The sequence below is a fragment of the Falco rusticolus genome, chromosome 7 (genome assembly GCF_015220075.1).
Source record: "Falco rusticolus isolate bFalRus1 chromosome 7, bFalRus1.pri, whole genome shotgun sequence".
Taxonomy (NCBI): domain Eukaryota; kingdom Metazoa; phylum Chordata; class Aves; order Falconiformes; family Falconidae; genus Falco; species Falco rusticolus.
In genome coordinates, this window is record NC_051193.1 from 37,170,753 (window position 1) to 37,198,032 (window position 27,280).

General features: G+C 43.1%; 2 long non-coding RNA genes across 2 annotated transcripts in view; one reads left to right on the forward strand and one right to left on the reverse strand.

The window, feature by feature from the left end:
- Positions 1 to 25,831, reverse strand: part of LOC119151162 — a 49,955-nt gene extending 24,124 nt beyond the window's left edge. The window contains exons 1-2 of the long non-coding RNA XR_005105325.1: positions 25,620 to 25,831; positions 20,049 to 20,134 (exon numbers count right to left, since the gene is read on the reverse strand). This is a non-coding gene — a long non-coding RNA (uncharacterized LOC119151162). The remainder of the gene's footprint in view (positions 1 to 20,048; positions 20,135 to 25,619) is intronic.
- LOC119151163 lies at positions 4,680 to 20,554 on the forward strand. The gene is made up of 3 exons (XR_005105326.1): positions 4,680 to 4,732; positions 19,217 to 19,270; positions 19,954 to 20,554. It is a non-coding gene; the product is annotated as an uncharacterized LOC119151163 (long non-coding RNA).
- Positions 25,832 to 27,280: the final 1,449 nt, after the last annotated feature.

Consider the following 27,280-nt stretch of genomic DNA (forward strand, 5'->3'; position numbering starts at 1 on the left):
CTCTAGAGATATCTCCAGAGACTAGTCAAGACAAAAGTTACAGCACAAGCATTTGGAAGGGGGCCACTGCAAACAATTTGTCCTCATTCCAGTTGAGCAACTGTAAGCAGGGACATTTTCAACACAGGCCATTTAGGGACAGAAGGAAAGATTGGATGGCACTAAAAGAAACTACACAAATACATGGTGATAGGATGACTCGGCCACCCGCCACACATACTCTACTGTTTCATTGTTCTTTCTCCTATCATCCTGACATCTGAAAAGGTCCCACCCCGGCACAGTGGCATGGCACAGCAAAGACCGGCATAAATTAACTCCAGGTGACAAAATCACCTTCCTTGGCTAGCTTGCGTTAGGCAAGGAGGGAGGGCAGGGGTCGTATGTGTGGCAGGAGTTGAAGGCAACAGGGTAAAAAAGGATTTTGCTTGTTGAAGTGAGCAATACAGCAAACAGAATTAAAGATGCTTTGCTCTGATGTGGCATATTTTGCTCTGAAAGTCTTGGGTTTAAAAGGCTGCAGTCAACCTGTTTTTTGAGGAAATCCTTGGATATGGTTACCCCAATTTATTTAATCCTTCTCTTCCCCCTAACTCACAAACTGTTCTTGCTCTTCTATTTCCCCCAGCCTGTCAAAGGCACCATACCTTTCTGTGGAAAGTTTCTGTCACCCTCTGTGATTTTGTATTCATGCTGCATAAATAAGAACAAGACCTCCCTCCAGCACCTTGGCATGGGGTGGGGAGTTGCATGGGAGGATGGTGCATGATAGAAATATTATGTAAGCAAGGTCTGACTGTCTGCAGTCCTAGCTCTAGACAGCCGTTGTCCACAGATATTTTAAAGTGGCTTTTTTTCCACCCCCTCCTGAGCACTGCGTCACAATACAGTTCCATTCAGTGAAGAGCTGGCATTTGGGGGCTGGATGGCTCTGCTGGCCCATTTTGGGATGGGGCGCCTTTCATCTGTAGGTCACTGCTTTGAATTCTGCCCACATTTTTGGCAGCCGGGAGCCCTTCTCTTCTGATGGCAATGTGGCAGCATATGCAAAATTGCTAGGAAGTCTCCGATCCTAGACACCATGTCTAGATCGTAAAAGCTACCGTAACAATTGAGTCTAAATGGCACCCTTCTTGGCAGCTGAAGCAGAGGCCAAGCAATAAAAGGGCTATGGAGAATGGACTACTGTCTAGCATCCATAAGCTAATAGTGAAGAATACTGGTGAGGGAGTGTGAGAAAGTATGCACAGCCCATGAAGGCTCTTTTGGGTGAAAAGAGAGGATTTCAGTCTCCTAGGCTGAAAGGCCAACACCTTTCAATAGCAGAAGAATCATTTACAAATGTGAGAACAAAACCATTGTTAGTCCTCGTGCCTTTAACAATGCTGCTTCCTGTTGGCATCTTCTGCTTACTAATAACACAGTCCCACAATTTGTATCTTCACAGTGCTGCACGAGCACTAACTAATTAATCCTTTCTCACCCCTTGGAGGCAAGTAGTTTTTGCTTTTAATGGTCTGTAGTGGAGATGTCTTCCTTAAAACTGTTGCAGATATGTTTATAAAGGCTACATAATACTGACTACATAGCGTATGCTAACCTTAGGATTTCTGCTCTTGGTACAGCTATTCCAGTTCAGGTAGGCTACACCCAGTTATATGTTTTGCTGAACTGAGATCTTAATTAAAATAAATGAGGACTAATTCTTGAGAAAAAACCTCAGAGCAGGGTAGGGTTTCAGCATAATGATACAAAACAAACAAACAGCCCCTCCTTTCTACCCTCCAAACAAATCAACTCCCCTTCACTGGAATAATCTCTGGCTGGCTGACCTTATTTATTCAGATGCTGACATGAATCATCATCTGAGCAAGTATTCCCTCCTACACCTGCAGTACTTGGGGTTATAGTTCTCCTGGTTTTCTGCGGCAATAAGAGCTTAGTGTTACTTGGAGCCGTCTCCATCTGGCAGGCCATGAAGTCCACAAAAGCACGGAGGTCTTTCTGTAAAAATGGAGACAGCCCAGATTGCTTTCTCTTTACACAACATCTCAGGAGGACTCCAGACTTCTCTCTTTTGCAGTTATAGTCAAGTGTGCAGTCTCTTTCCCTCCTATCTACTTTTTGTGTGATGACCTCTTCTTGGGGTAAAGAACTGCGTGGGTGAGTTTGGGGGGAGGGGTTGTTCTTCTCGGGAAAGCCAAATTGCAGGATGCAGCACATCTTGAGCTTGGCAGCCTTTCACGCTTCCCCAAGAGGCAGCTGAAGGGCCCAAGCAGGGGTAAGACGTTATCAGCTCACTTCTAGCATGCCAGAGCATATCCCTACACAAAGATAGTGACACACTCTGCACCACAGTTGACCTTCACAAACTAAAGGAGATCCTTCAGTGGTGGCTAAGGGAATATCTCATGTCATCTGTACGTTGTTACAAGGCTGAGTACTTAACAAACGAGTAGCTCTGCAGCATTAGCCATAAAGCGTGTACAAATGTGAAGGCAGAAGTTAAACATTATGTTATCTGCCAGTCATTCATTGTTTGAAGGGACTATCCCAAAAGTATGGCTGAGCGTTGGTGTCGTAAAGATCCATACATTGCTGTTGGAACGGGGTCATTTGTCACCATCTGGGATTATCCCACTAGCAGTATACGAGCATATTCAGAGTATTATGCAGCTCCAGGTTTCAGCCATATGGAAAAAGTGTAATATAGTGAGAAATTCAATCCTTTAATAGAATCCAGAGCACCCTCCAGAATGTTTTCCTTAGTTTTAGTTCTTTGCAATGCAGACTTAATAACCATTGATGTAGCATTTAAATTGGAAGAGATGCGACATCTAGATAAGCTGGGAGATCTGCTGATACCAGCTGCCTTCTGATAGGAAAATCCCTTGCTGTTTCACTGGAAAAACCCACCAGGCTTACTAGAGCCAGAGGAAGGGTATGGCACAGCTGTGGCATGCATTAACCTCTTTTGACTTTTGTCTCTACAGACACCCAGAAGGGCTCCCTTATGCCAGAAGAAATATTCTTAAGTAATTTTCATTCTGGAAATTGTCTTTGCACTCAACTCTTTCACGCATTGCACATGTTCATGCATTACACATGCAATATGTTAAAAGCAGGAAAGGATTCTGACGTGTGACAGGATGCTGGTGGTGCACAAGAAAACAGGAGTCCTTCTGTCCTTCCCTGTCATCTACCCCTCTTTAAGACCATATCTGTGCTAGACTAGTCATGTGGATATGACCTCATGCCTTGTAGGAGACAAGGTTGGTCTGTGCAAATCCATCAGTGACTGTGAGACACCAAAATGGTCATAGTGATGTCCTCAGAAGCCGAAACTGCTTTTTTATAATCTTGCCTGGTGGTGTCAGACCAGCTTCCCCGATGGCAGATAGAGTACATGAAACTGGATGCTATGTTGTTAAGGATTTGGAGTGGTGGTGAAACTGGGAGGAGTTCCTGTAAGAAATTAGCTTAATTGATTGAGAAATAATGATGCCTGGACCAGACTCTGCTGCTGGCTGAGCATCGACAGGAGTGTCTGAAGGAATTTGATGTAATTCTGAGCTCGAGGTATCCAAGAAAGGCTGTTCCTGAGACATGTACCTAGCATGGCATTATAGCCTAATGGCAGAGAAATGCAAATTTTCCCTGAAAAAATGGTGGGGTTTTCTGAGGTCAGGAGCAAATAATATATGTTGCTGTCTGGGAAAGGTACAAATAGCCACAGCTCAGTGCAAAAAACTACATTATGGCTATATCTGGCTTAAGTGCTACATAGTTCTGTGGGCTGTTAACAGATGTTGCCAGAGCAACTTGTTATGACAAGCTGTGTTGTATTTCTGAACCCAGTAATGTTACTGGCACCACCTCCCCCATCTCCCAGATGGGAGTTACCTCTGGTTGAGATAGGTTCACAGCCCGTCCCAAACAAATACCCTTGAAGCTCCACATGAGGAACTAATGAGGCTCTGAGCTAAGTTCAATGTGTGTGACGAATAGTCCTCTGATAGCCAGGTCTTCCTTGCCACTATACAGGTCCATAGAGCGAGTCGTGATATTTTAAGGAGCTACATTTTTAGAGCTAGACCAGGTGAGGAGATGACAGTGGGGAGAGAGTATAGATTGGCAGAAAATAGGGAAAGAAGGCTGGAGAGAGGCAGAGAAGCTCTGCAGAACAGCTGGCATCTAAGGTATTCATGTGGCAGTCCCATGCCTATGTCTATATTCTAAATCAGACAAAGAATTTGTACCCAGGTGGGTAGCCAAGTTGCAGTGCAATTGGATTTGGTTGGGTAGATTCTTCTGTGTCTTGTTTTTTGTAAAAAAGTTTAAACTCATCTTAATGAGTCACGGGAAAATTTTTTTAGAAAACTCCGTTTTTTTTGAATATCAGTCAAGTTACAGGTCTCGCAGCCAGGTTGGTTTATCTCCTTAAGAAAACCCTGCAAGTAAACTTTTTGAGAAAGTGTATGCATGGTACAGTACATGATCTCTCAGTGAACCTGGCTAGCATAGGATGAGCTTTTCACACTGTGAAACAGATAAATCGGTGGCAGTGATGTAGCGCAGTAGGAAAGTCTGTGGGGGAAAAAACCACCCCAAAACCTTAGCATTTTGTAAGTCAGATGAAAAAAAAACCTGTGTTGTGTTGCTTAGTTACTTTTCTTTCCTAGTGATGCAGAAGACACCTCGAAGAAGATTCCCACTTCATTGGCATTTCCTGGTGAGTAGCCAGCCAGAAATGAGGAAAAATGAACAAAGGCTCCTTCCAAGGGACAGCAGTGGGAATGGGTGCAGCGCATGACAGCCACCATTGACCCATCTTTCTTGGTTTGTGTGAGTCAAAGCAAAGTGTAATTGTGATGTAGCCCTTCATCTCCTGCTTACTTGACAGAACAATAATACTGAAAAGATAAATGAAGTGATAAAATAAACAAATCCTCTAAAGCTTTTATAATCTAACTGATTCTTGTCTCCCAAGCACAGCCTGCCCACTGGCAAGATGGGGAGTCGTAGTTTGTCAAAACCAACAGTCTACCGAGCCTGGAGAGAGAAATGCTTTTGAGCAAGAGGAAACGCATTTCTATCACTTTGCAAAAAGCAGGCCCTTAGTCTCACTGCGTATTTGATATGCTAAAAATAACTGTGTGACATGGTCTGTGATCAGGAGCTGTGCTGATCACAGCTGGTCAAAGCCAGCAAGAAATGTCTTGGGCCATTACGGCCAAGAGGACGGGCTGATACAGACCACAACTGGCTTATTCCAAAAAGCAAATAACCCTGAGGGTCTGATCTGCAAAAGTGCTGAAGTAAGTGGGAGTTGTGGTTGCTCAGCACTTCCACGGATCAGGCTGCTCTGTCCTCATTAGCCCTGCTGCTGCTAACTCCTATAAACCCTGCAATTGCTTTTCATGCAGATAAGTTATCGTGCAGGAGTATCCCAACACCTGGGCTCTGCTGATATCCTGCCACCTTCCAGATGAGCTCCAGCCCCAGTCCTGGCTCAGGAGCTGCCCCAGCTGCTCTTAGAAAAAAGAAGGGTCTTAAAAGGCAGCTTCTGCACTGGGGTGGGGAGAAAAGGCTCTCCACCTTGGCAAATCCCACAGTGTCTCACAGAATGAAAGCCCCTGAAATACTTCCACAGCATTGGTATTCATTTTTGGTAGCCTAACATCTGTGGATGCCTAATTTTACTAATCCCGCCTGTGACTAGCTCAGGCAGGCTGGCTGATGCATTCGCAGAAAGATGGAGCTAACATGTGCAAGATCAGGAAAAAAGCCAAACCCTCAACAGACCAATGAATTCAAACAAGCAGGTTTCTGGGATTTGGACATGTCATGTCTGCCATCTAGTTACTAGTCAGGGCTTGTTCCATGTAGAAAATGAACAGTAAATAATCCAGCACCACATTAAAGGGGAATAAATTTACTGGGACTTTTGACAAATGAGAGAAAGACTTTCAATGGTATTTTAATTGAGGTGCTTGGAAAATAATATGATTAATAATTAAAATAAAAACATGTGAATTCCTGAACTTATTTTATTTGGCTGTAAAAGCAATTGTATATGCTAAACTAATAGGCAGGAATACAAGCAATGAAGTGTTACTGCAATAATGGAGTTGCAAGCTCTGGGTCCCACTCTCAAATACAATGAGGTTGTTAGCATGAGGTCCTCTTGGCATGAGACGTGATCTGGTAAAAGTTTGACCAGTGAAGTGGAAGCCAGGACATCAGAAGTTCTGTGCTGTTTTGTTCTTTGATTGATTGGGTAAGGCACAAATTGGCACAAAGAACCACTTTCAGTCTCAGTTTACCCATCTGTAAATGGAGACATATATCACAGTGATGTTACCAGACTTAAATATGTTAATGCATTTAAGCTTCTCAGGTGTAAGGTAATATAGAAAAATGAAAAGTTTATTGTTCTTAATCTAAAGTACTATATGAGATTTACAGTATTTGTAATCCTGTATTTCATCTGCAACTTTATCTGTGAATAATGTTTTGCTTTTATATGCGCAAACATGTTCTAGGTGAAAAACAGCATTTTCTTTGCTTTCTAACAAAACTTACTGTAGTGTGCTTTGACATTCAGAAATAAGGCTGCAGTTCTGTTGAGCATTGATTTAGTTTAAATCTTCGATTTAGTTAATTGTTCTGAGCCATGTAAGATGTTGATTTGCAGATAGTTATAGAACTGCTAAAATACTGCTTAAAGATGTAATACTGGCAAACAGTTTATTTGCAATGTAAAAGACCCCTCAACTTTACAAGCCAGAGTTGTTTGTTATAATGAGCACTACATTTTTGCGCAGAAAACATTCACTTTATTTTTAGCTTTTTGTACATAAAAGAGGTTGCCCACAGCTAGAGAAGTACCAGTGTTTGCTATGTATAAAAGGAAGAATGAGTTAAGGGTCTTTTGCTGAACATGCTAGTGTTTTTGAAATACTGTGGCTGTCTCAATAGAACAAGATACTCCGTTTGTGTAAAAAGATATAAAAGGGCTGTATGATGATACTGTTAGTCCCTCTGAGCTCAGAAGCTCGAAGTACTCATTGAATAGGGTAGGACATAGTTCTGTTGGCCTCAGAGTCTGGCTCAGTTTCCAGTTTCTGGTGTTAGAGCAATGCTCCCTGACTTACTGTCAGATGATACCCTGGAGGGGACCTTACACTCGCAACGGGATGCCATTCCGAGGGCTGTCCCGGGTGGTGCTGAGTCAGCGGGTGACTCGTGGCAGTGCCCTGCAGTTGGGTCAGGATCTTGGTGGCAGTAAGGGTGATATGGCAGGGCAGTGCACAGGCTGAGCATTTCATCCTGTTGTAGTGGGGAATGTGACATGCCTAAGAAGGAGCAGAGCTGATACTGGACTGAGAGATTTGCATTCTCACCAAAGGTCAAATAACATATATGAATAACATGTGATAACACACTGAAGAAAAACTTGTCTGAATACCCTGCACTGAATACAGGGAATTAGTAGCCAATGCCAGAAGCAGCCAATGCACCTCTGCTGAGGGCAGCTGTGTTTGCCAGGGAGACAGGAAAAGTGTCAAAAAGAGATCTGCCCTGGTTTCGGCTGGGATAGAGTTCATTTTCTTCTCAGTAGCTGGTACAATGTGTGCTTTGGATTTAGTATGAGAATAAAGTTGATAACACACTGATGTTTAGCTGTTGTTAAGTAGTGCTTACTCTAAACCAAGGACTGTTCAAGTTTCCCATGCTCTGCCAGTGAGCAGGTGCACAAGTAGCTGGGGGGGACACCGCCAGGACAGATGACCCAAACTAGCCAAAGGGATGTTCCATACCGTCGGATGTCATGCTTGGTATCTAAACTGGGGGAGCTGCTCGGGGACTGGCTGGGCATCGGTCAGCGGGCGGTGAGCAATTGTGCTGTGTGTGCTGCATCACTTGTTTTTTTCTTTCGGGTTTTATTCCTCTCTCCCTTTCATTACAATTGTTATTGATGTTGTTATTATTATCACCATCATTGTATTTTATTTCAATTATGAAATTTTTCTTATCTCAGCCCTCAAGTTTTACCTTTTTGCCCAATTCTCCTCCCCATCCTGCTGCGGGGGGCAGGGAGGGGAGGGAGTGAATGGCTGTGTGGTGCTTAGTTGCCATCTGGGGTTAAACATGACGAGACCATCTCTCCAGGTTATTCACCACAACCTGTGTGTCAGCTCCCTGGCCAGGCAAACTGGCTAAAAGCAGCCCTGTACCTTGGCCTGGGATTGACCAAGGTTGGTTAGCGTCACAGTAAAATTCAAGGACCTGATCTTCCCTGTGGCTCCTTTGGGGTGGTCCCATATACTTGGGTTGTCTCCGATCCCAACCCCCCAAGCTTTTTTCACCCTGAGCAAAGCTGCCGCAGGGTATGTGACAGAAGGGCTGCTGCATTACCCGGCAGAGCTGGGTTCTCTGCAAGCACAGCTGGTTGGGGCTGCCTTCATCTCAGATGGACGGGGTCGGGGACAGGTGACAGCTTCTTCCCTTTCACTGCTTGGAGAGGTCCTTTTTAGGCCTAATTCTCCCCTCACTAATTTTAGTCTTATGTAATTCAATTACTTTAGCGAAGTTGCCTCCTGATTTATGTCGGTGCAAGTGATCAGAGTATCAGCCCTTAAGCCTTTTACTGAAGTATGATGTTACACTATTTCTGGACATCATCATGTGCTGGTTGTGCAACAGATAAGAATAATGCTCAGTAAGTCATTAGTACTTCAGTTCAATTTGTGCTAAAATAATCAGCTACATCCCATTTAGTTTCTAAAGCTTCCTCATTATTGCAGCAAACATCAGACCCATGACCTGCTTTCCACTCTGAGAGAGAGGGATAAGTGAATTTAATGTGATCTCTGCATCACAAAAAGTCTGCTGCTGCTCCCTTGCAGTCAGGTGGTGTCTTATCATTGACTTCAGTGAAGGGAGGATCAGGTCCAAATTTCAAACATTTAATTTTCCAGCAGAAGAGAGTCAGGCTTAAACTGCTGCACTTCTCTGGCAAATAATGAATGGGACCTCATTATCTCCATTGGGACGTGACTTTACAGATGACTACATGCTGAAAGTATGCCACCGATAGACTGTCTCTGTCCTGAACTGTGAAACTTGCTCAGAGAATCAAAGACTGCTAACTTGCAAGACACTTCATTCATTCTCATATCATGAATGGTTTTGTCTATGAATGGGACTACTGACCTTGATGATCTGGTATCAGTGTTTCCTGCTAGGTACAAGCGCACAGTGATGCTGTGACTACTGAGCATTATTCCTGCATTTTCTTGAGACGAAAAGTCATGCATAGTAGCATTTACCGGTATTTCTTTCCTTGTAAGATATTACTGTGACCTTGTTCATTTACAAAGAATTTGATGTCTCTTTTGAAAACAATATACAGATTAAGAATCAAAGGAGTTGCTCCACAAGTTTGACGTAAAAGATCTTGGTCTGACTTTCTGAATGTATATTTGCTAAACTGTTATAAAGCCAGAAATTACAAAATGCGCTTGATTAACTTTATCCTTATCGCATATTAGAGATGAAATACAAATAGTGCGGAAATAGAAATGATTTGACCTTGATGGATGTTTTTGCCCCTGCCACATATTCCCTGAATTCTACTTTTTAGAGGTATTATGGGGCTAAAATCAGTAGTAGTCCATGCGTGCTTTTCGAGAGTATCTATGGTGGGTGCTGCATAGAAAGCTTGTTGAGACTACGTAAGAGACTTAATGATTTATGGATTTATTTTTACAAAACTTTTCTGACTCAGATAAATACTGTTATTACTGTTCTGCAGATGGGTAAATTGAGGGACTGAAAGCTTAAGTAGCACGCACAAGATCACCCAGTGAGTCTAGAGAAAATAGGCTGGAACCAGAATGTTTTATTTCTATTTTCATATTCTGTAAGTGTTAGATCATCTTTCTCCCATGTTTAGCTGCTATTCTGGCATGAACTCAGGACCATTATGATAGAGCTATTTTTCATACAATGGGATGAGACTGCCATGGCTTTAATTACAAGCATGTGTTCACTCTTTTATGGCATTGTGATTGTTATGTAAGGTGATGTGTAAAATTAATGAATTTTAAATTAGGAGTTTACATTACAAACCCTTTGGGTTAGGGAAAATTTTCTTTCTCTCCATCCATACAACACTTATTAACTTGGAGACCTAGTTAATGACTGGACCTTGGAACTCGTACCCCAATGCAAGACTAAAAGTAATTATCAATTATTTCTTTTCAAGATAGCAGTTGTTCTAAATAAATGGGGAGGAAATCCCACCTTCAGGAATTTGCAGAAAAGACTCAAGTGCTTACTGCTGGCTGAACACATTTTTCATAGAATTTACAACTGATGGGACACATACTCTTAAACTTGAGTTCAGGAGTAGGGGCATCCTAAATGTGTGGCCCTCAACATATGCTCCTAAATTTTGTAAATTTAACTCAACCCTTTTGGAGGACAATGTGATGGTTTCAGAAATGAATAAATAATGGTACATTTATAGACTCTTTTCAAAGAAAAGAAAGGTAGCCAATCCTTATGACTAATAACTATTATTTAAAGTACAATCTGAGTTGCTTCTTGTAAAATTTCAGCCAGAGTCCTGGCACGACTTGTGTGCCCAAGAAAAGGATATCTATATTGGGAATCAGCTGCTCTTACACAATCTTTGTGATGATTTGGAACCACTTAAAAACAAGTAGTTGATGATATAATACATTTTTTGGATTGAAGATATTCCTGCTTTGAATTAAGAGAATATATTGGTGGTTTAGTTAAATGTCTTTTAGTCAAAATTATATGTTTTTATCTTGCAATTGAAGCCAGATCCTTCTCTTACTGTAAAAAAAATACAGGTGTGAAGAACTTTCAGCTGCTTTAAGCATGAGGTCATTTCTATATTGTAGTGGATTTCAAACGGTGGTGTATAGACCACCGAGGACCTGCGGAGTGTCTCCTGGAGATCTGTGGAGGAGCTGGCTAGTCAGATGGGATCTTTTTCTCCAACAGATTAATGGTGTTACAAGTAGCTAAAAATGCATTAAATAGTTTCCAGCTAGCACTTTTAGATGTTAACAGTTGTTCTTGCCTCAGGACAGTTATTCAGCCACCAAAACCAGGACGTAGCCTGTGTGATCAGAAAGCAGGGGTGAGTCTCAAAGATGAAATTTGTAAAGATGGTGTCTGTAGTCTGAAACTCTTTAGCGATCTCTAGCCTATGCCATGCTTTAAAACCCATTGGTGAATGCAAACATCTGACTTCACTGAGTGACTGAGGTGTATTTATATCATTGTGAGAATGCAAACAGGGCTCTAATGAATTGTAATGATTTTTTCTGATGTGGTACTGTCAGTATACAAGTTATTCAGAGGACTTACTGCTCGTAACATGCCCTACAATCACTAGTGATCAGCATACTGAGGACAAGTAAAACTATCTATTTCTTTAACCTTGAATAACCAAATAATAAAATAAAGATCACTTAAAAGAACACCCAATCTATTTTTTTAATCTGAAAAGCTTATAAAGGATACAAGACAGCAAAGCTAGTTGTAGTAATATAATACATACTTCGCATTTGGTTAATAATTGTAAACACATGATGAGTCCAAAGGCTAGCCTACATTTTGCTCCTTTGAGACTCCATTTAGTGTGTGCCTCAGGTGGCAGAGAAATAACCCGAAGTAAAATTTAGCCACCCATATGTGTGGCATTTCTAGAGCTGGTGTTCAGGAAAGACTGCTGTTGAAGGCGCTATTTTCCCACTAAATCTAGAAGGCAGAACACTGTTTCACTTGTGTTTTCTTTCTGAGGCAGGAAGCTGGCCACAGCAGTGAGAAGCATGGGTTATCAAAATATTTTTTGCTATGGAATATGCTTATAAATCACAGATTTCACAATGCTACTTATACAGAGTTTATGATGGCAATTGTCTGTCCGTTAAAACTGGGACTACTAAAAGGATTTGTCACTGAAATTCTTGAGGCGAGAATAATCTTTGGCCATTTTTAGACTGATGCAATACAAAATTACGAAGGAAAATAAAATGCAGTTAAACCCTGGTCAAAGAAATCGACACAACTCAGGGAGTCCACTCTAGGTCACTTGCCTAAATGAAGAAATTGATTTCAACAGCCATAGTAGATCAATTACGAATTGCTGAAATAATTAGTTAAAGCCATTACTTGGAAATCAATGGAAAAGAAACTGTAACCGTTTGCTCAATCCAGCAATTTAAATTTCCCAGGGTGCCGTGAATAAACTGTGAAATGTATCTTTAAAATAAAGTTTTTAATTAGAACTAGCAGTTCTGAACCTGCTGTTGGCAGGAGCCAACCTCCAGAAAAAGAGCCCAGTGCAATAGACTGTGAAGTGTCTGCTCACTGCTTTAGCATTTAAGAATTAAAAAAAAAACAACAATCAATCTTTAAAACTGAAAGTTGTGTTTCAACATCAACATGGGAAGATTTTTTTCTTCTGTGTGGCTAAAGCAGTTTGCAATTGTCAACTGTCATTTTTTACAATAGGTGACAAATACAGCTGGTTTCCTGAAGGATGAAACTTGTTTTACAGGAACACACACACACAAAAGAAAAAAGAAAAAAAAAAAAAAGGTAAAATGCACCTGCAGTAGTAGACTCGGCAATCTAAATACTATCCTACAATCCACTGCTGGACTGCTGGTGTGGGCAATCCTTCATCAGTTGTGACCCAATTCAAGCAGTCAAGCAAGCACATGCTGAATTACAGTTTGCTTGAATTGCATTGTCTTTGTTGGGACTTAAGCACGTGTTTGAAGTTGAATATCTGTGTCTTAAATCGGGATTATATATGACCTATTATACATATACCTACTTGGCAGACATTTCTTGTCAAATATACCTTACTGCTGTTCCCGAGAATGAGAAGTGGTGACGCTTTTAAAACTCCCATCCCAGGCTGAGTGAAATAGGTGAATTTGTTGTTTTTGTGAACATTCATGGGAAAAAAATAAAAGCTTATGTTAAGGGCCAAAAGGTTAGGTGAATAAAAAAGCAGTGTCCCATGCCACCTGTCTCTGCTCCTTCTTCCAAGAATCATGAGTCTGACTCTGCTTCCCTTCTGCCTGTGGTTTAGGAGTCTTGGTGACCTCTACATTCCTCTTCTTCTTTCTTTGCTCTAACTGTGCTGCCCTTTAGCAGAATCCATTTTTTCTGTAGTCCAAGCCCAGTAACCCTTGTCGCTGACCTCACCAGCCATGTACTCAGCCTGAGCATGACTCACAGTAGTGATGAAAAATCCTTATTCTCCCTAATCTGGCCTTCTCAAGGAATGGGGGCTAGTGGTGGTGGAGAGGGGTTGGGGGAGATTCTGGTATTTCCAAACTTCCTTGCTGGAAGTGTTGTGTCAGTTACGATAATTTGGTGTAGCACATAAATCCTTAGGCTGACTTGCGATTCCCAGCACACCCCTTGTAGTCTAATTAAGGAATTGCATTTCTGTCAGTCACACACTCTGGTGGAAATGCAAGAATGTGAGAAACAATAGAAGCAGGCTAGTACTGAGTCAAAACAGATAAAGCCAAATTGCTTGTTGGACTGAAAGATGGGAGCAAGCAGATGAGAAGCAAGTTGGTCAGAAACCCATTGCTGCTGCTGATAGCTGCATGGCCGTGCGGACGGCGCATCGCTCCGCCTGTGAGCAAAGGGGGAAGGCAGGCAAACCAGCTGGAATGCGGTTAATCTTTTCTTTATGAAAGAGGAAAGATAAGGGCATCAAAATAATACAGTCTGCTACAGCCTGCTGCTGGATTTCAGAGTGAGGAGAGCATCTTACAGATAGATCAGGAGGAAAAAAATAGCTGGCATAAAATAACCCCACGAGTGGGTTGGGTATGAAGCGAGTGGTGCAGGGGCTGCGCGGGAACCAGGGCGGGTGGTGCTGCTCGCAGGCTGCTGGCTGCAGGCAACGCTCTGAATCAGTTCAAGATGGCTACCCAGGGGGAGCACATGGTGGGCCTCTTTCTCCTCTGGAGACTTCTATTTGTTCTCCCTTTCTTGGTGATTTTCTCTAATCTGAAGAACAAGATGTCCTCAATGAAAACAGATGTTTTGCTCCCTTGCATATGGAAAGAAAAATAATTCCCCCAAAATAGAATAAACCCAAAGAATGCTGAGACCAGGGATGAGTTTCCACAAAGTCAGGAGAACAAACCTCTTCATTAACACTCTGACCTGGCCGCTCATTTCCCACCGACACGCCGTGGAAGCTGTTGATGCAAAGATCCATGGGAAGACCTGGGTCTAAGAGCGGGTGAGCTGTGTGCCTCTGTAAAGCGTAAACACCACACTGAGCTGGCTCGCTGCTTTCCTCATCCACGGTCTCCCACTGCGAGATCCTGGTCAATGGCAGTTTTTGTCATTGGCTTCAGCGTAACTAGGAATCGGTCCCAGTATTTAATTTAAAGCACAGCACATAAAAACCCAAAATCATAACATCCCTGCTACATTTATAGAGCTGCATAAGCCACCGATTAACTAATGGATGAGATACTGAACTTTGCTTTACCATCTGTCTTTAATTACATAAAATAACTTGAAGCAATTAGCAAGAAAGAAACACTGTGACACAAATAAATAAATCCTATTGATAGAAACAGATGAGGGAATACTTAGGATATTTGAATATATGGATGAAAGTCACTAAAGCTGTATAATCCACACCCAATGATATTACAGGAATTATCTGACAGATGTACACCGACATTGCCAATTATTTTTAAAAATAATAGTTACCTGTGGAGATGGCAGAGAAACGAAAAGAAAGCTCTGTGTGGGTGACTAGAAAAGAAAATGTGTGGTCCGTCCAGCAGCCGTGATGCCTAAGTTTTGTCTTTCACAGAGAAGAGAAACTAATATCAACAGAAAAATATACAAAGCATGAGGTTTCATAACTGCAGACCTAAACCCAGTCACATAAGTCTGCATGCTTCTCAAAGTTTAGGCACCAGTGGAGATTAGGCTCTTTAACACTTTGCAGGATTTAGGGTCTAAGTCTATTTTTTCAGTGTTCAAATACACTTCTGCTGTACAATAGCTGCTGAGTGATTGCTGTAGCTGATAGATGTCAAAAAATAGCTGTCAGCCCCAAATGGAAGCTCTGCAGTCACTTTGCAGAAATGGGTGTTACACCTGGAAGGCAACAGAATTGTCCTTAATGGCTGAGAGGCAAGTAGATCCCTAGTGAAAAAATGCTTAGTAAATCAGGGAGGAAATTAAAGTTGGTGGAATGATAAATAAATTATGAAGACGGCACAGACCAAATTCAGTGAGCGGGGCCTCTGCAAACAAGACAAATTTTATGTCATGCGCTAACAGTGGCTGTATTGATGCACTAGAAATCCATATCCCAAGGGTGGTGCTTGAAAAGACTTTGGTATCATTGTGGGGAAGCAACTGGATGCAGGACTTGGTCTGATGGTGTGAAAGAGGATTAATGTCAACTTTGAGCAGACATACAAGCGGAGTGTAATGCTGGCTATATGGCAGTGGTGTGGGTGCTAGAAATCTGAAAAAGGGTAGGAGAAAAGGCATAAGAATTGCTTGTAGATTGAAGAATATGCTTCATTTCCCTTATCAAAATGAGATGACTGGATTACAGTGTATAATTACCTTCACAACAAGAAAAAATGTGTCTTGCATCAGACGAACGTATTGCAAGAATCAGTGGGTGGAAATGTAAGCCAAGGAAATTTAAGCAAGCAATGAGGTTTGTATTTGTAGCAGTAAGTGTGATGAACTGCTGAAACAAACTGCCCAAGAAAGCGATAGCGTGCATATCAAAACTTGATCCCTTTCTGGAAAATATGTGTCAGCCAAACAGAAATTATTGGGCTCAGTATACTCAGTGTATGGGGAACGGGGCAATGCTATAGCCTGTGACACAGAAGAGGTTAGACAGGATGAGGTAATGGTCCTTTCTGGCCTCAAAATCATAAATAAAGTAAAATGGCTTAAACATTTTAGGCCAAATTCTTCTTATTTCATACAGCTAAGTCATCCACTAAACCCAAGGAAACACTGAGGCAAACAGTATCGGGAGCAGCAAGTGGTAAGGTCTTGGAAAGGATAAAGCATAATAAATGTACCTTTCATTTAATATGCAACATTATACATTCTTTATGTTATAGATTTGGGGACCAAGGTTGTAGGCTACAGTCAGCTTGTTCAAAGTTGGCACTCAGCAAGCCAGGCAGTGTGCGCAGCAAGAGAACGGCCAGAGAAACGGACTGGGTGGGAGTGTAAGCGAGTGGATACGGGGAGCACTGAATATGTCATTTGTTACAGTTTCAAGTGTTCATGTCGAGAGAAAGATCTTTAATTGTTTTGGTGGGGAATACTGCTGTGTATGCTGAAATGGGAGGAAGAATGTAAACAAAGGGCAATGATCAATTGCTATGTTATCGTAGCTCGTAGAAATGTCTTGTGGGTCACGGCAGGGACTTTTGACAGACATTGTTCTATTTAATATGTCTATGGTGATTTCAAAGTAGAGATAAACAGCACACTAGTAAACGTGTTGATGATACTAAACCCAGAAGGAATGCAAACAGGAGACAGCAGATAAATTATATCAAATGACCAGCAGATATTAGAAAGCTGGGTACAAAATCTCCCAAACAACTCACAACAACAACAACAACAAAAAAGAAAAAAAGATATAGTGGAATGTATATGGCCTGGCCATCAATATTGCTGATAGAGTTTCAACGTATAGGGGACAGCAGATCAGACGGGAGTGAGATATGAGTTTGCATAGCGATAAAGGCTATGCACATACAGACGTGTTACGAAGCAGGGAGGCAACAGTTCACATGTAAAGCTCTATGCTATTACATTCAGCTCTGTGCTCCATATTGCCAGCCACTGACTGACTGGAAGGAGTTGGAAGAAATCCCACAACGATTCAAAGGCTGGAAAAATCACTTTGGGGGAAAGACTGAGGCTCAAACCCAGCATCTCATTAAACATAAACTTAACTTAAAGTGCATGAGCTGCACTGCTGATTTGCAACTCCCTTTATAGCCTTGCTAGGTGGCTTTAACAAAGGAACTACATATCAAATTAAGCAGTGCGTATGTTTAAGCACTTTGTTAAGCTGGAGCAGAAGGGACTTGGTGAGACCTGTGAGGAAACATGACAAAAGTCTGTGAGCCCTTGGCCATTGAAAGGTGCATATTGGCTGCATCGAAATCAGCAGGCAGGCAGTTATTTCCAGAAGGCTGGGCTGCTGCATTCTTATGCACAGAACAAAGACCTGCAAAGGCTTAAACCAGACAACATTATATAACTGAAAGGCAGGAAGGCAGCAGAATCAGGCCTTTTCAGTGTAATTTTTGTTAAGGTGAAAATTGGAAGGCTGTCAGATGGTCTTTCAAGGGAGGTTCATGTTGCTGAGGGTCTTAGGATAGGTTTGAATAAAGCACTGGCAAATGCTTATAAAGCACAGCTTTATGTCTTTACATTGGAAGGCTGGGAGTTCTTCCCTGTCCCAAGAACTCCTGATCATAAGGAGTCACCACAAAAGCTCCACAACTCAAGGTGGGATGAACGGTTCCCTTCTGAGCTCTGAAATCATCTCTGTGACTGTTCGTAAGAGTTCCTGTGAGGCTGAATTCCTATCGCTGATTTTCAAACCAAGGAAAATTAATCTTTAAAGACTAGGGCTGTGAAATGCTGAACTGGGATCACAAATATGGTGGGACTCTCTCTTCTATATAACCATTTATTGTGCTTATAACAGAATTATCTGAAGTAGAGAGCAGTTTATTCTCTGAGGCTGACATTTGGGGGAGTTAGTACTCGATTCTTTTTGAAAGTCAAGAGAAGGTGAATACCCAGCCCCTTAGACTCTTTTAATCATTGCCACAGATTCAGATTTTATTTTGAATTTTGCTCAGAAACAGTAGAAAATAACTAGAAATAAGCACTTCAGTGTTTCACCTAATAATTCTAGACTTATAATGCAATAAGTATTGCATGATTTTATAATTAGTATTAGCAAATGACTGTGTAAAAGAACATGTAATATTTAATTTTATCTTTCAGAAATTTAATAGTGAAAATAAAAGTGTTGACTTTGGCAGGGATTTAGTCTTGGGAAGTCAGCAGGCACTCTCCTGGGCTTGACTAGTCAATACCCATAAGAATTTAATAAACCCCCTGCGTAGATCATGAAAAAAGCAATAGGGAAAGACCAAGGCAATGATGACTGGGGTAGAGCTTCCCTTTACAAATCTTGATTGAACAAATACTTGAAAGTCATGTTTGTCATCACAGGATGGAAGCCAGGATATGGGGTTAAATTATTCACATGAGTGAATATCTACAGATCCTTCTCCTTTTTCTTCTTTCTCATTGCCCTTTATAGTCCAGTTTTACAGTGGAATGCTTCATTCATTCCCTAGTGCTTTTCCTCTCCCAGCAGGATGTCTCTATAAGCTAGTTCGAGTGCCTAACTCGCAACTTATTGCTCTCCTCATACAGTTACTTAGTCCTAACATTCAGCACTCAGTCCCCTTTGGATGCTGAGTTGCTACAGCAGTTGTTAAAATTTTTATGTGTAGTACAGTACAAAAGCTACCAAAAGAGGGCAACATATGAGCCAACAATAAGAAATGTATCCTGACAAGTTTATGGTTGTGTATTTGTGACACCCTCCCCCTTTTCTTTTTGATAGAGCAAGAAATTTTAGCAGAGCTGGTCAGGAAACAGAATTTCCATTCTATGGGAAATTCCAACACTTAGGGAAAAAGTGAAGGTGCTGAAGTTTTCATGGACTTAAAACTCAGAGAAAACATATTTGGCATGATGGAAGTGTTCCATAAGTGTCAAATCATTCTCACACCAGAAAGCCCAAAAGTTATAATGACATTAAAATATTCAATTTGGTAGGAAAAATGTTAAATATATGAATGCTATAAAGTTCAAAACAAAATTAAATGAAGCAAGGAACCACTTAAACACTTTCACTTTACAGAAAACGATACTTTATATATTATTGAATGTAAATATTAATTTGTCTCTATTAAAAATGTTGTCAAAATAAGTATGGTCTCAAAAAAGCAAGCTGATTAAGACCAAGCTGTGTTTCCTGAAAGAATGTATTTCGTCTGAACATTGTTTAATTACAATTTTTTTGCAGTGAAATGCCTGAGAGAATTTCAAAATACTTTTAATAATCCTGCAAAAGACTAAGGTAAGTGGGCCATGTTCCAGGACCATCCCCGATGCTGTGTTCGTGAAGCTAGACAAAGTACTATCCCAAACACCAGGCATGTAAGCTCAGGAACTGCTATACCTTGGACAACACCAAATGTGCACTCGTTGGCAAACAGTTTATTATAAACAAAGGGTTTTTTCCAAAGTATTCAATAGTACTCCAAGGAGTTAGACAGTGTTGAACACATGCCAGCATGGCAATGGATACAGTAAGCAAATATAATCTACCTCACTTAGGGTAAATATTTGGCTACAAATGTATTGAAAGCTCTTTAATTCTTTGTACACTTCTATGATGGGAACCAGAGGAAAGACAGTGGAGATGTAAAGACTGGAGTGTGATTTTTTTTCTTCTCTTATCAGCTGCCCAGATAGGCTAGCTGCCAGTCAAATTAAAAACCTCACTGGAGGAAATGAATGAAGGCCTGTAGGTGTAGAAATCCACTGTTTATACAGCTGCACCAAGTTCTGCTAATGATCAACCAGCATCAGCCACGTCTTTATGGAGATATGCAAAATTCTGTGGCAGTGTCCCAGAGGCTGACTATGGAATTTAGGGCATCCTCAGGGCTGTTTCCACACCGCACCCCCCCCCCCCCTTTATTTGTCTCATCTCTTTTTTCGAGACTAACTTCTGCTTTCTTCTTGCTTCTATTATAGCTTAAAATGCTAGAAAGTATCTGGGAAGGAAAGGGGGCAGATATATGACCTATCTGGAGTGCAATGAAACATTTGGAAAGTTTGGAAGTACTCACCCATCTCGAAGACAGGATATTCTGCTTGCAGGAGCAATACCTTATCTTCTCTCATTGATCCATGTCCTGATTTTGCATCTGTATTCCTGTGGATTCCAAAAGAAGGAAAGATTTATTCTTCCTAGCCAGAAACAAGTAGAGATTCCTGTCTGGAGGGTTTCTCCGTTGTCTGATCTACCCCATGAACAATGACTTTACAACATTCACCTGATGAAGGGCTGCAGAATCACAGGATATTAAATAAGATGTTCAGTATAGGAATGACAGCTCTGCACACTGTCTGTGTGGCTGGATCGAGTGTATTGACTCTAATCACAATGTTTTCAGACAGCTCCTGTATTCTGGATATGCAGGAAGCTATTTATATTCATCTGCTTGGCCTTCATTTCTTGTACTGCTCATCTAATTTTGATTAATGTCTTGATACTCCCTCCCAGGCAATGATGCTACTTTTGGGAGACAAACGAGGAACAGTTACAGAATATAATGTATTTATTTTAATGGCACTGGAAAGTGTGGTTCATTATCTGGTTGTGTTTATTTGTAGGAAAAAAGGTAAATTGCACCCTTAAAAATTCTTGCCTCATGGGTATGAGCCTGCACAAGTCTGACTGCCATCTTAACATTGCCACATTACCCAGAAGTCCAGGCACTGGTGTTTATTCAGGAAAGAATTGGCCCATGCACACAGACACACTGATTCTCACAAGTGGTTCTGTGTATGCCTTTGCTCCTTGGCTTCTGCCAAATTCAAGCCTAAATTCTAGGAAGCAACAATAACACTAACAGGAGTCACGTCAGACTTGAAAGCAATTGCCTTAGTTCTGTGGACACAAACTGGACTTCTTTTTCTTCCTTAGAAATGATTTTTAAACATGCCTTGGCTTCCCTGAGCTAGCACAGTTTTACCCTGCGAGTCAGGTTATGAAGAGGGGTCTATTACTCCCTTTGCAGATGTGGTACGTGAGCCTAGTTACATCACATTTTGAGGCAGATGGATCTCTGAAGGGAACTGCAGTATCCAATCATGTGTTTTCTGCCCCTTGCTATTGATTCTTGTGGTTAGTCTGTTTCTGATTTTATTTCTCTGTGTAGTTTAAGGGCAAGTCTGTGGTTTGCCCCATGTGCCCAAGTGAGGGAGCAAGGGTGCAGAAGACTGCCTGAAAATAAATAAATCAGAAACAGATAGAGTAATTGCAAGGACAAATGCCAAGGGATGGAGAACACACAGCATCCTCATGACCAGATACGCCTGGCCCATTGGAGGAGGGATGGATGTTTCACCATGTGACATAACTCTGTACCACATTGGAGAAGAGAGCCAGAACGTCCTCTTCCTTGCCTGGCTGAGCAAAACCCTCTCGTGCGGTTTGCCCACGCGCCATGTCCCAGCACGGGGAGGAACAGCTTCCCTGAGGTAGGGGTGGGGAGGAGCAAGGCTGGGAAACCAGAGGCTGCTCTTGCCTCTACAGTGCCTGCCCTGGAGCCAGCAGGGCTAAGCTGACACGAGGAAGGATGTAATCTGCTCCTGGTTGTTTTATGCTCAAAGCACATTACTTCCTTCTGTGGAATAAGAGGATAGTCATGGATGTCGTTGTGACTCATAGTCTCCTGGGGCAGCACGGCTCTGTGCCATGCCTATAATCAAATGACCCAGGGGGTGAATTAGGAAGGCTTTTGATGTCATTCTCTGAGCGCTGCACCACAGGAGACAAAGACTTCTTAACGTAACGTCAGGCTATCTCTTAAACATAACCATGAAACTAACTTTGACTTGCCAGCAGCTGGTACAGGCAGTGGCCTCCCTACACCGCTCTGGCACTTAGCATAAGAAATGTCATTATGTGGGTGGATTAGGCAGAACCTGTCAAAGTTGTGTGCATGTTCTGTGGCTGTGTTTCTTTCCCTCAGCTAATAACGCTGAGGAGATGGGGAGTGGGTTGACACATTTTCTGGCATGTGTCATGTAACCCAGTGAAGTGGAGGACATGTCAGCCACAAGACTCTTCTGCTGTAGTAAGTCACAGGCAGAAGTGACATGCCACACCGGCTAGCAGCCTTAATCCTGTATGTATTCACACCGCTAGAGCCTTCATCATGGTTTCAGCTTCCCCAGGGCGCTCTGACAGAGCCAGAGGTATATTTGGAGAAAAGGGTAAGGAAATGTATCCAGACATACATTGTTTAAGCTCAGGGAAGCAGCAGTAGACAGATGCATTTGCATAGCATGTTACCTACAGACCCCGAAGAGCTTTACAAGTTGACTGACATGATCTCTGTAAGAACCACTGAATTTGGCACAGATGTACAGGTGGAAATATTCAGTGGCTGTTTTGCGGTGTGCAGAAATGCTCCATACCAGTTCAGCAGATGATACAAAGAATACCCACACCTGATAGGAAGAGGGTTTTAGGACAGAAGATTCTAAAGCAAGGCAACCAGAAACTAATGAAATTTAGGACAAAGTCACTGGTTCTGGCTCCCTAAACTGGTGAGAGGACAGTTGACATGAGTACTGAGGTAAAAGAATTTCCCAGGGTCCAGCACAATCTCAAGGTAAATCATCCTCAGGGGAGCAGGGAGGAGCTGTGTATTCAGTCTCACAGAGAAGCCTGGTTTTGCACAGCTCCCTGTTTAAAATCTGTGCCGAGGAGATGTGGTTTAGTCCCTGGGCTGAGGCAATATGCCAGGTGGGTTCCTCAGAAACCACCATCAGAGTAACAGAAGATGGGACAAGCATGTCCACCCGGTATGACTGAAATGCCATCTCCTGTCACTGCCAGTATGTTGCAGCTTTGTTCAGCTGTTGGGGGAAGACACATCGTCTGGGTGTCAGCTGCATATCATAAAACACACAGGTCATAGGTCTGATGTGACTTCTAGCACGGACAGCACCCAATTCACCAGCAAGAGTTACTGTACTGCGTTTTCCTGGTTAGCTCCATCCCAGCTGAAACCAGGACACTCATAATTTAAAAAAAAAAACAATAAAAATGTAGGGCCAGCAGCTTCTGCAAGTAACTACAGGTGAACAACAACTGCTACTCTGTTGGAACATCTATAGCATCTCAGGTCAAGAAAGGCCATCCCCAGGGGCCGTGTCAAGGTTCCATGTAAAACTGAAGAGCAGTAGTTGCATAAGCATAAATATTAAGTGGTAAAAATATAGCTTGGCAGGCACAGAGGCAGCCAGTGTGGACAGAGGAACTGCACAATCGCTCCACAGGGAAGGGGGTGCCTCCTCACTTCACTTGCTAGTGTTGAGGCACAGCATGGCATTGTAGTAAGGGGGTAACAGAAACTGCCTGGTAGCTATGCCTCTTGTAGACACACATCATCTCTCCTGGTGCCGGTGCTGCCCCTGTGTCAGACACAGCTGATTAGCCAGTCAGTCAGCTGGTACCTCCTGTGTGGGGCTGAAGAGCTGGATGGGACCTTGAGGGACTGCACCAGGATGCTCTGAGGTGCCAATTCTGCCATAGGGGAGGAAAAGACAGAGGATAATGCTGAGACAGGAGTTGACTCTGGCACTTAATTTGTGCTCGCCTGCACTGCCTGACATTTGTGTGAAGCTGAGACAACCTGCATCAACACGATGGCTGACATGGAGTTTGTATTGTCCCATGATCAACGTGACCCTGCTCAGATTGCCAGATAACGTCACATCTCCAGTTGTGTAACACTGCCACGCTCTCTAGATCCTGGGCCTGCAATCATTATTGAGCTGACTGTTTGTGTACTGGGGAGGGAATTCAAACATTGTTAATCAGTGGAAATGTTAGCTACGTGTCCTTTGGTGGGAGTAAAGCAACAATTCCTTATACATGCAAATACTGGAAGTAGGAATTCATTGGAGAGAAAGAGTATGTGCCAGCAGGGATAAAGGAAGAGCTTTCATTTCTGTATGAGTACACGCCGTGCAGCGTACACAGCAGTGTTTAGGTAGATACCAGTGTTTTGTAAATGAATGATCACATAACTTACAAAAAAAAAAAAAATCCACTGCTGGCATGATATTTTTGATTTACAGCCAAATAAAAATTAAGCTAAACCCTGCATGTTCATTTATTGCTTTTATTTCCCCCCACCTTGTTTGTTTGCCTGCTTTCTTGTATAGTAATGTGTATATTGTTTGGTTGCTTGTTTGTTTTTCTTTGAAATAATTTTGCATTTAATTTTCTGGACTCTTGCAGAGCAGAAAGACTAGTACATGTGTATGTTTATGCACCTTTGTCCATGTACAAAGACTGATGGATAGCTAATAAAATGCACATCTCTGCAATCCTTTCAGGCTTAAGATCCGCAAGCAGAAGTTGTGAGTATTCAAATAAAATAGAACTGATCCAAAATGTACATATTTAGCTTAGATAATAGCAGCCCCCAGATATGTGCTGCTTTCTGCATTTGGAAATCTGTCAGTAGAACAAAGAGCAGGATATAGTAAGTCAGGCTGTCCTAAAAGCTTTGTGTGATAGACACACTTTACGGAGTTAGTTCCATTTCTCTCACATTTCAAAAGCAGACTCAGACCCTAATTATCATGAGGACAAATGCCACAAAATCATTTTTTGTAGTCAAGGATTGCAATATGTTTTAGAAATCAGAATATATGTTGAAAGAACACAGTTTGTCCCAAGGGTTCCAGTAGAGCTGTAAAGCTTCTTCTTGTTCCTTCCATTTGAAAAACTATTCCTGAATAGTCACTGTGCATATGGATTTTTTTTTTACTATGGTTTTTTTTTGCTATTTTTCAGGGAGAAAAAATGTAAATGAGCTGTAAACCTCGTGTTGTTCTGAACTCCTTCTCTCCTCTTTCACCGATGAGTTCATCAAACAAAATTCCACAAGAAACAAATGTTATTATGAGATTAGCAGAATGAACGCCAGAGTTCAGATACTAAATGTTTTTTTTAAAAAACAGTGGGCTTAATGACGTGAAGGAAGTTGTAGTTTAAACATCAAGGTCAATTATTTCGTTAAATATTATTTAAAAGTTACTTGCTTTGAAACAAAACCAGAGCTATCCATTTCCCAAAAATGCAAACAGATAATTCTGCCCCTGTTTGTCAGCTTCACTAGATAACTTCTATTTGATCTTCAAATGAAAACAGTTTCTGTTTCAGATTTATACAACAGGCTGCCTGTAAAAAGAAAAAGATCTTAAGGCTGGACTGCTGTTTACTTTCCCTTCTAATCCTGTGAGAAGATTTGCATAAGAAAAGCAAGTAGGTTGGAGTCCAGGTTTTTCTGTCTACATCGAAAGCATGAGGATCAGCCAGTCCTCCCCATTTATTCAGAAAGAAAACAATTGCTTTTGTAAGTCAGGTGAGCAGGAAATCTTTCAGTAAATTCAGCAAGATTCCTTTAAAAGTAACAGGAGCTACTTATCAAGACTAAATGGAGCTTAGTTAAATAATTATAATAATCAAACACTCAGAGTCTAAGCCCTAAACCTGCCAGTTCCAGGTATGTTTCCTTATGCTGTATACTTAGTTTTAAAACAACATCCAGAATTGGTATTTCCTGGATCCTGCAAAGCAGCCCCCTTGTATTTGCAGGTAGCTTTCTCACCGTTTCTGACAGCATCGGTCTCATTTGGGCTCTCAGCGAGCAGAGCAGTTCCTGGTGGTGATGTGAGCTCTGGGTGCCACAACCCAGCGAGTGTCCCCAGCTCCAGGTGTGACCCCTGGAGCAAACCAGTTAACTCTGCTGCAGAATGGGAATATGGACCCATACCTACAACAGTGCTGTGAAGCAGAATACTTTGTGTGCAATGTACTTGGAGGTGCCTTCAGTGTACAGAAAGGCACATTATTATTTTATAGGAAGAGGATTAGAAGGGATGTTTGGGATCATGGGGTCAAGTCCCTTGCTGTGGGTGGTAACCACCACATCTCAGAAGCTGGTTCACAAACCAGTCCAATTCCATCTTCCAGCGGCTTTCATTCCCTCCTGCCTGTGGAAGGCCTTTCTGGGTCCTTACCACTCTGGTGGGGTGAAGCAGCTTTTCTGTTTCTAGTTTAATCCCTTCCTGGACAGTTTGAACCAATTCTTTCTCTTATAATTATTTTATTTGGGAGGAGGGGAGGGAAACTGTCTCATAATTTTAAGATTCATTTGAATTTTCCTCTGAGCTCCAGACACCTGGTGGAAAGATGCCAGCAACGCTGTAGGCTGGTTTGATGTACCAATAAAAATAAAATAAAATTAAAAAAAAAACCCACCAAGTAAGAAAAGCACCATTCTTAGAAAGCCTCCAGTGTTCCAGCTAGAGCACAAACAGCTTCTTATTTGGGACTCTCCTCGGGTAAATCAACAGCCCCAGGGCGAAGGGGCCGCGGCTCTTGTGGTCTCGCGCAAACCCAGACGCACACCCCGCCCGGGGGGGGGGCACGGCACACAGGGGAGGGAGGGAGGAAAGGGGAGGGGAGAGGGAGCCACCCTCAAACCGCGGCTGAGACCTCGCCCCAGGGAGCCGACGCTCCGCAGGGGCGAACCACCGGGGACCCCCCGGGCCCGCGGCGGGACGCAGGTCCCTGCCCGCCCCGCCGGGCGCAGCACCGCGCCCCCGGGCCCCGCCGGCGGGGGCAGCGCGGAGCGGCCGGGCCGCAGCGGGGCTGGCCGGGGAGGCAGAGCCGCCTTCTGCCCCCTGGCTCGGGCTTCCCCCTGCGCAGGGGGCGGGCGCCTCCGCTGGAGCGGCGCTCCCCCGGGCTGCGGGTGGTTTTTCGTTTGTTTGGATCTGACCTTTTTCCCCTGCCGCCTCCCGCAGGCCGCCCCGTTCCGCACCGCGGCCCCCAGGGCGGGTGGGCAGCGCTGCCGCCTGCTCCCGGCCGAGCCCCGGGCACGGGGAGGAGCAGCCTACGGGCTGCGACGGTGGCGAGCAGGGGGGATTCGGGGGCACCTCGCCCTGCCCGGGGTGGGAGAGCGGGGCTGTGGGTCCGTGCTTCTCGGCGGCCTGCGCCCCCTCTGCCCGCGGGTGGGGCCGGTGCGTGTCCCCCGTGGGAGCGCGGTGCGGTAGCAGCGCTCTGCCCCCGCGCGGGCCACGGGCTGCGGCGGAGGGGCAGGGGCTGGAGCCCGGGGCCCGGTGGGCCATCGGGAAATGCCGCCTCCAGCCCCGGACCGAAGAGCTTCCAGTCCGCGGCTACACTTGGCTCGACGGGGGCGGAAAGAGCTCCCCCCACCCCCCCAAACAACGACACCCCCCAGCCCAGTACGGCTGAAGCAACAACCAC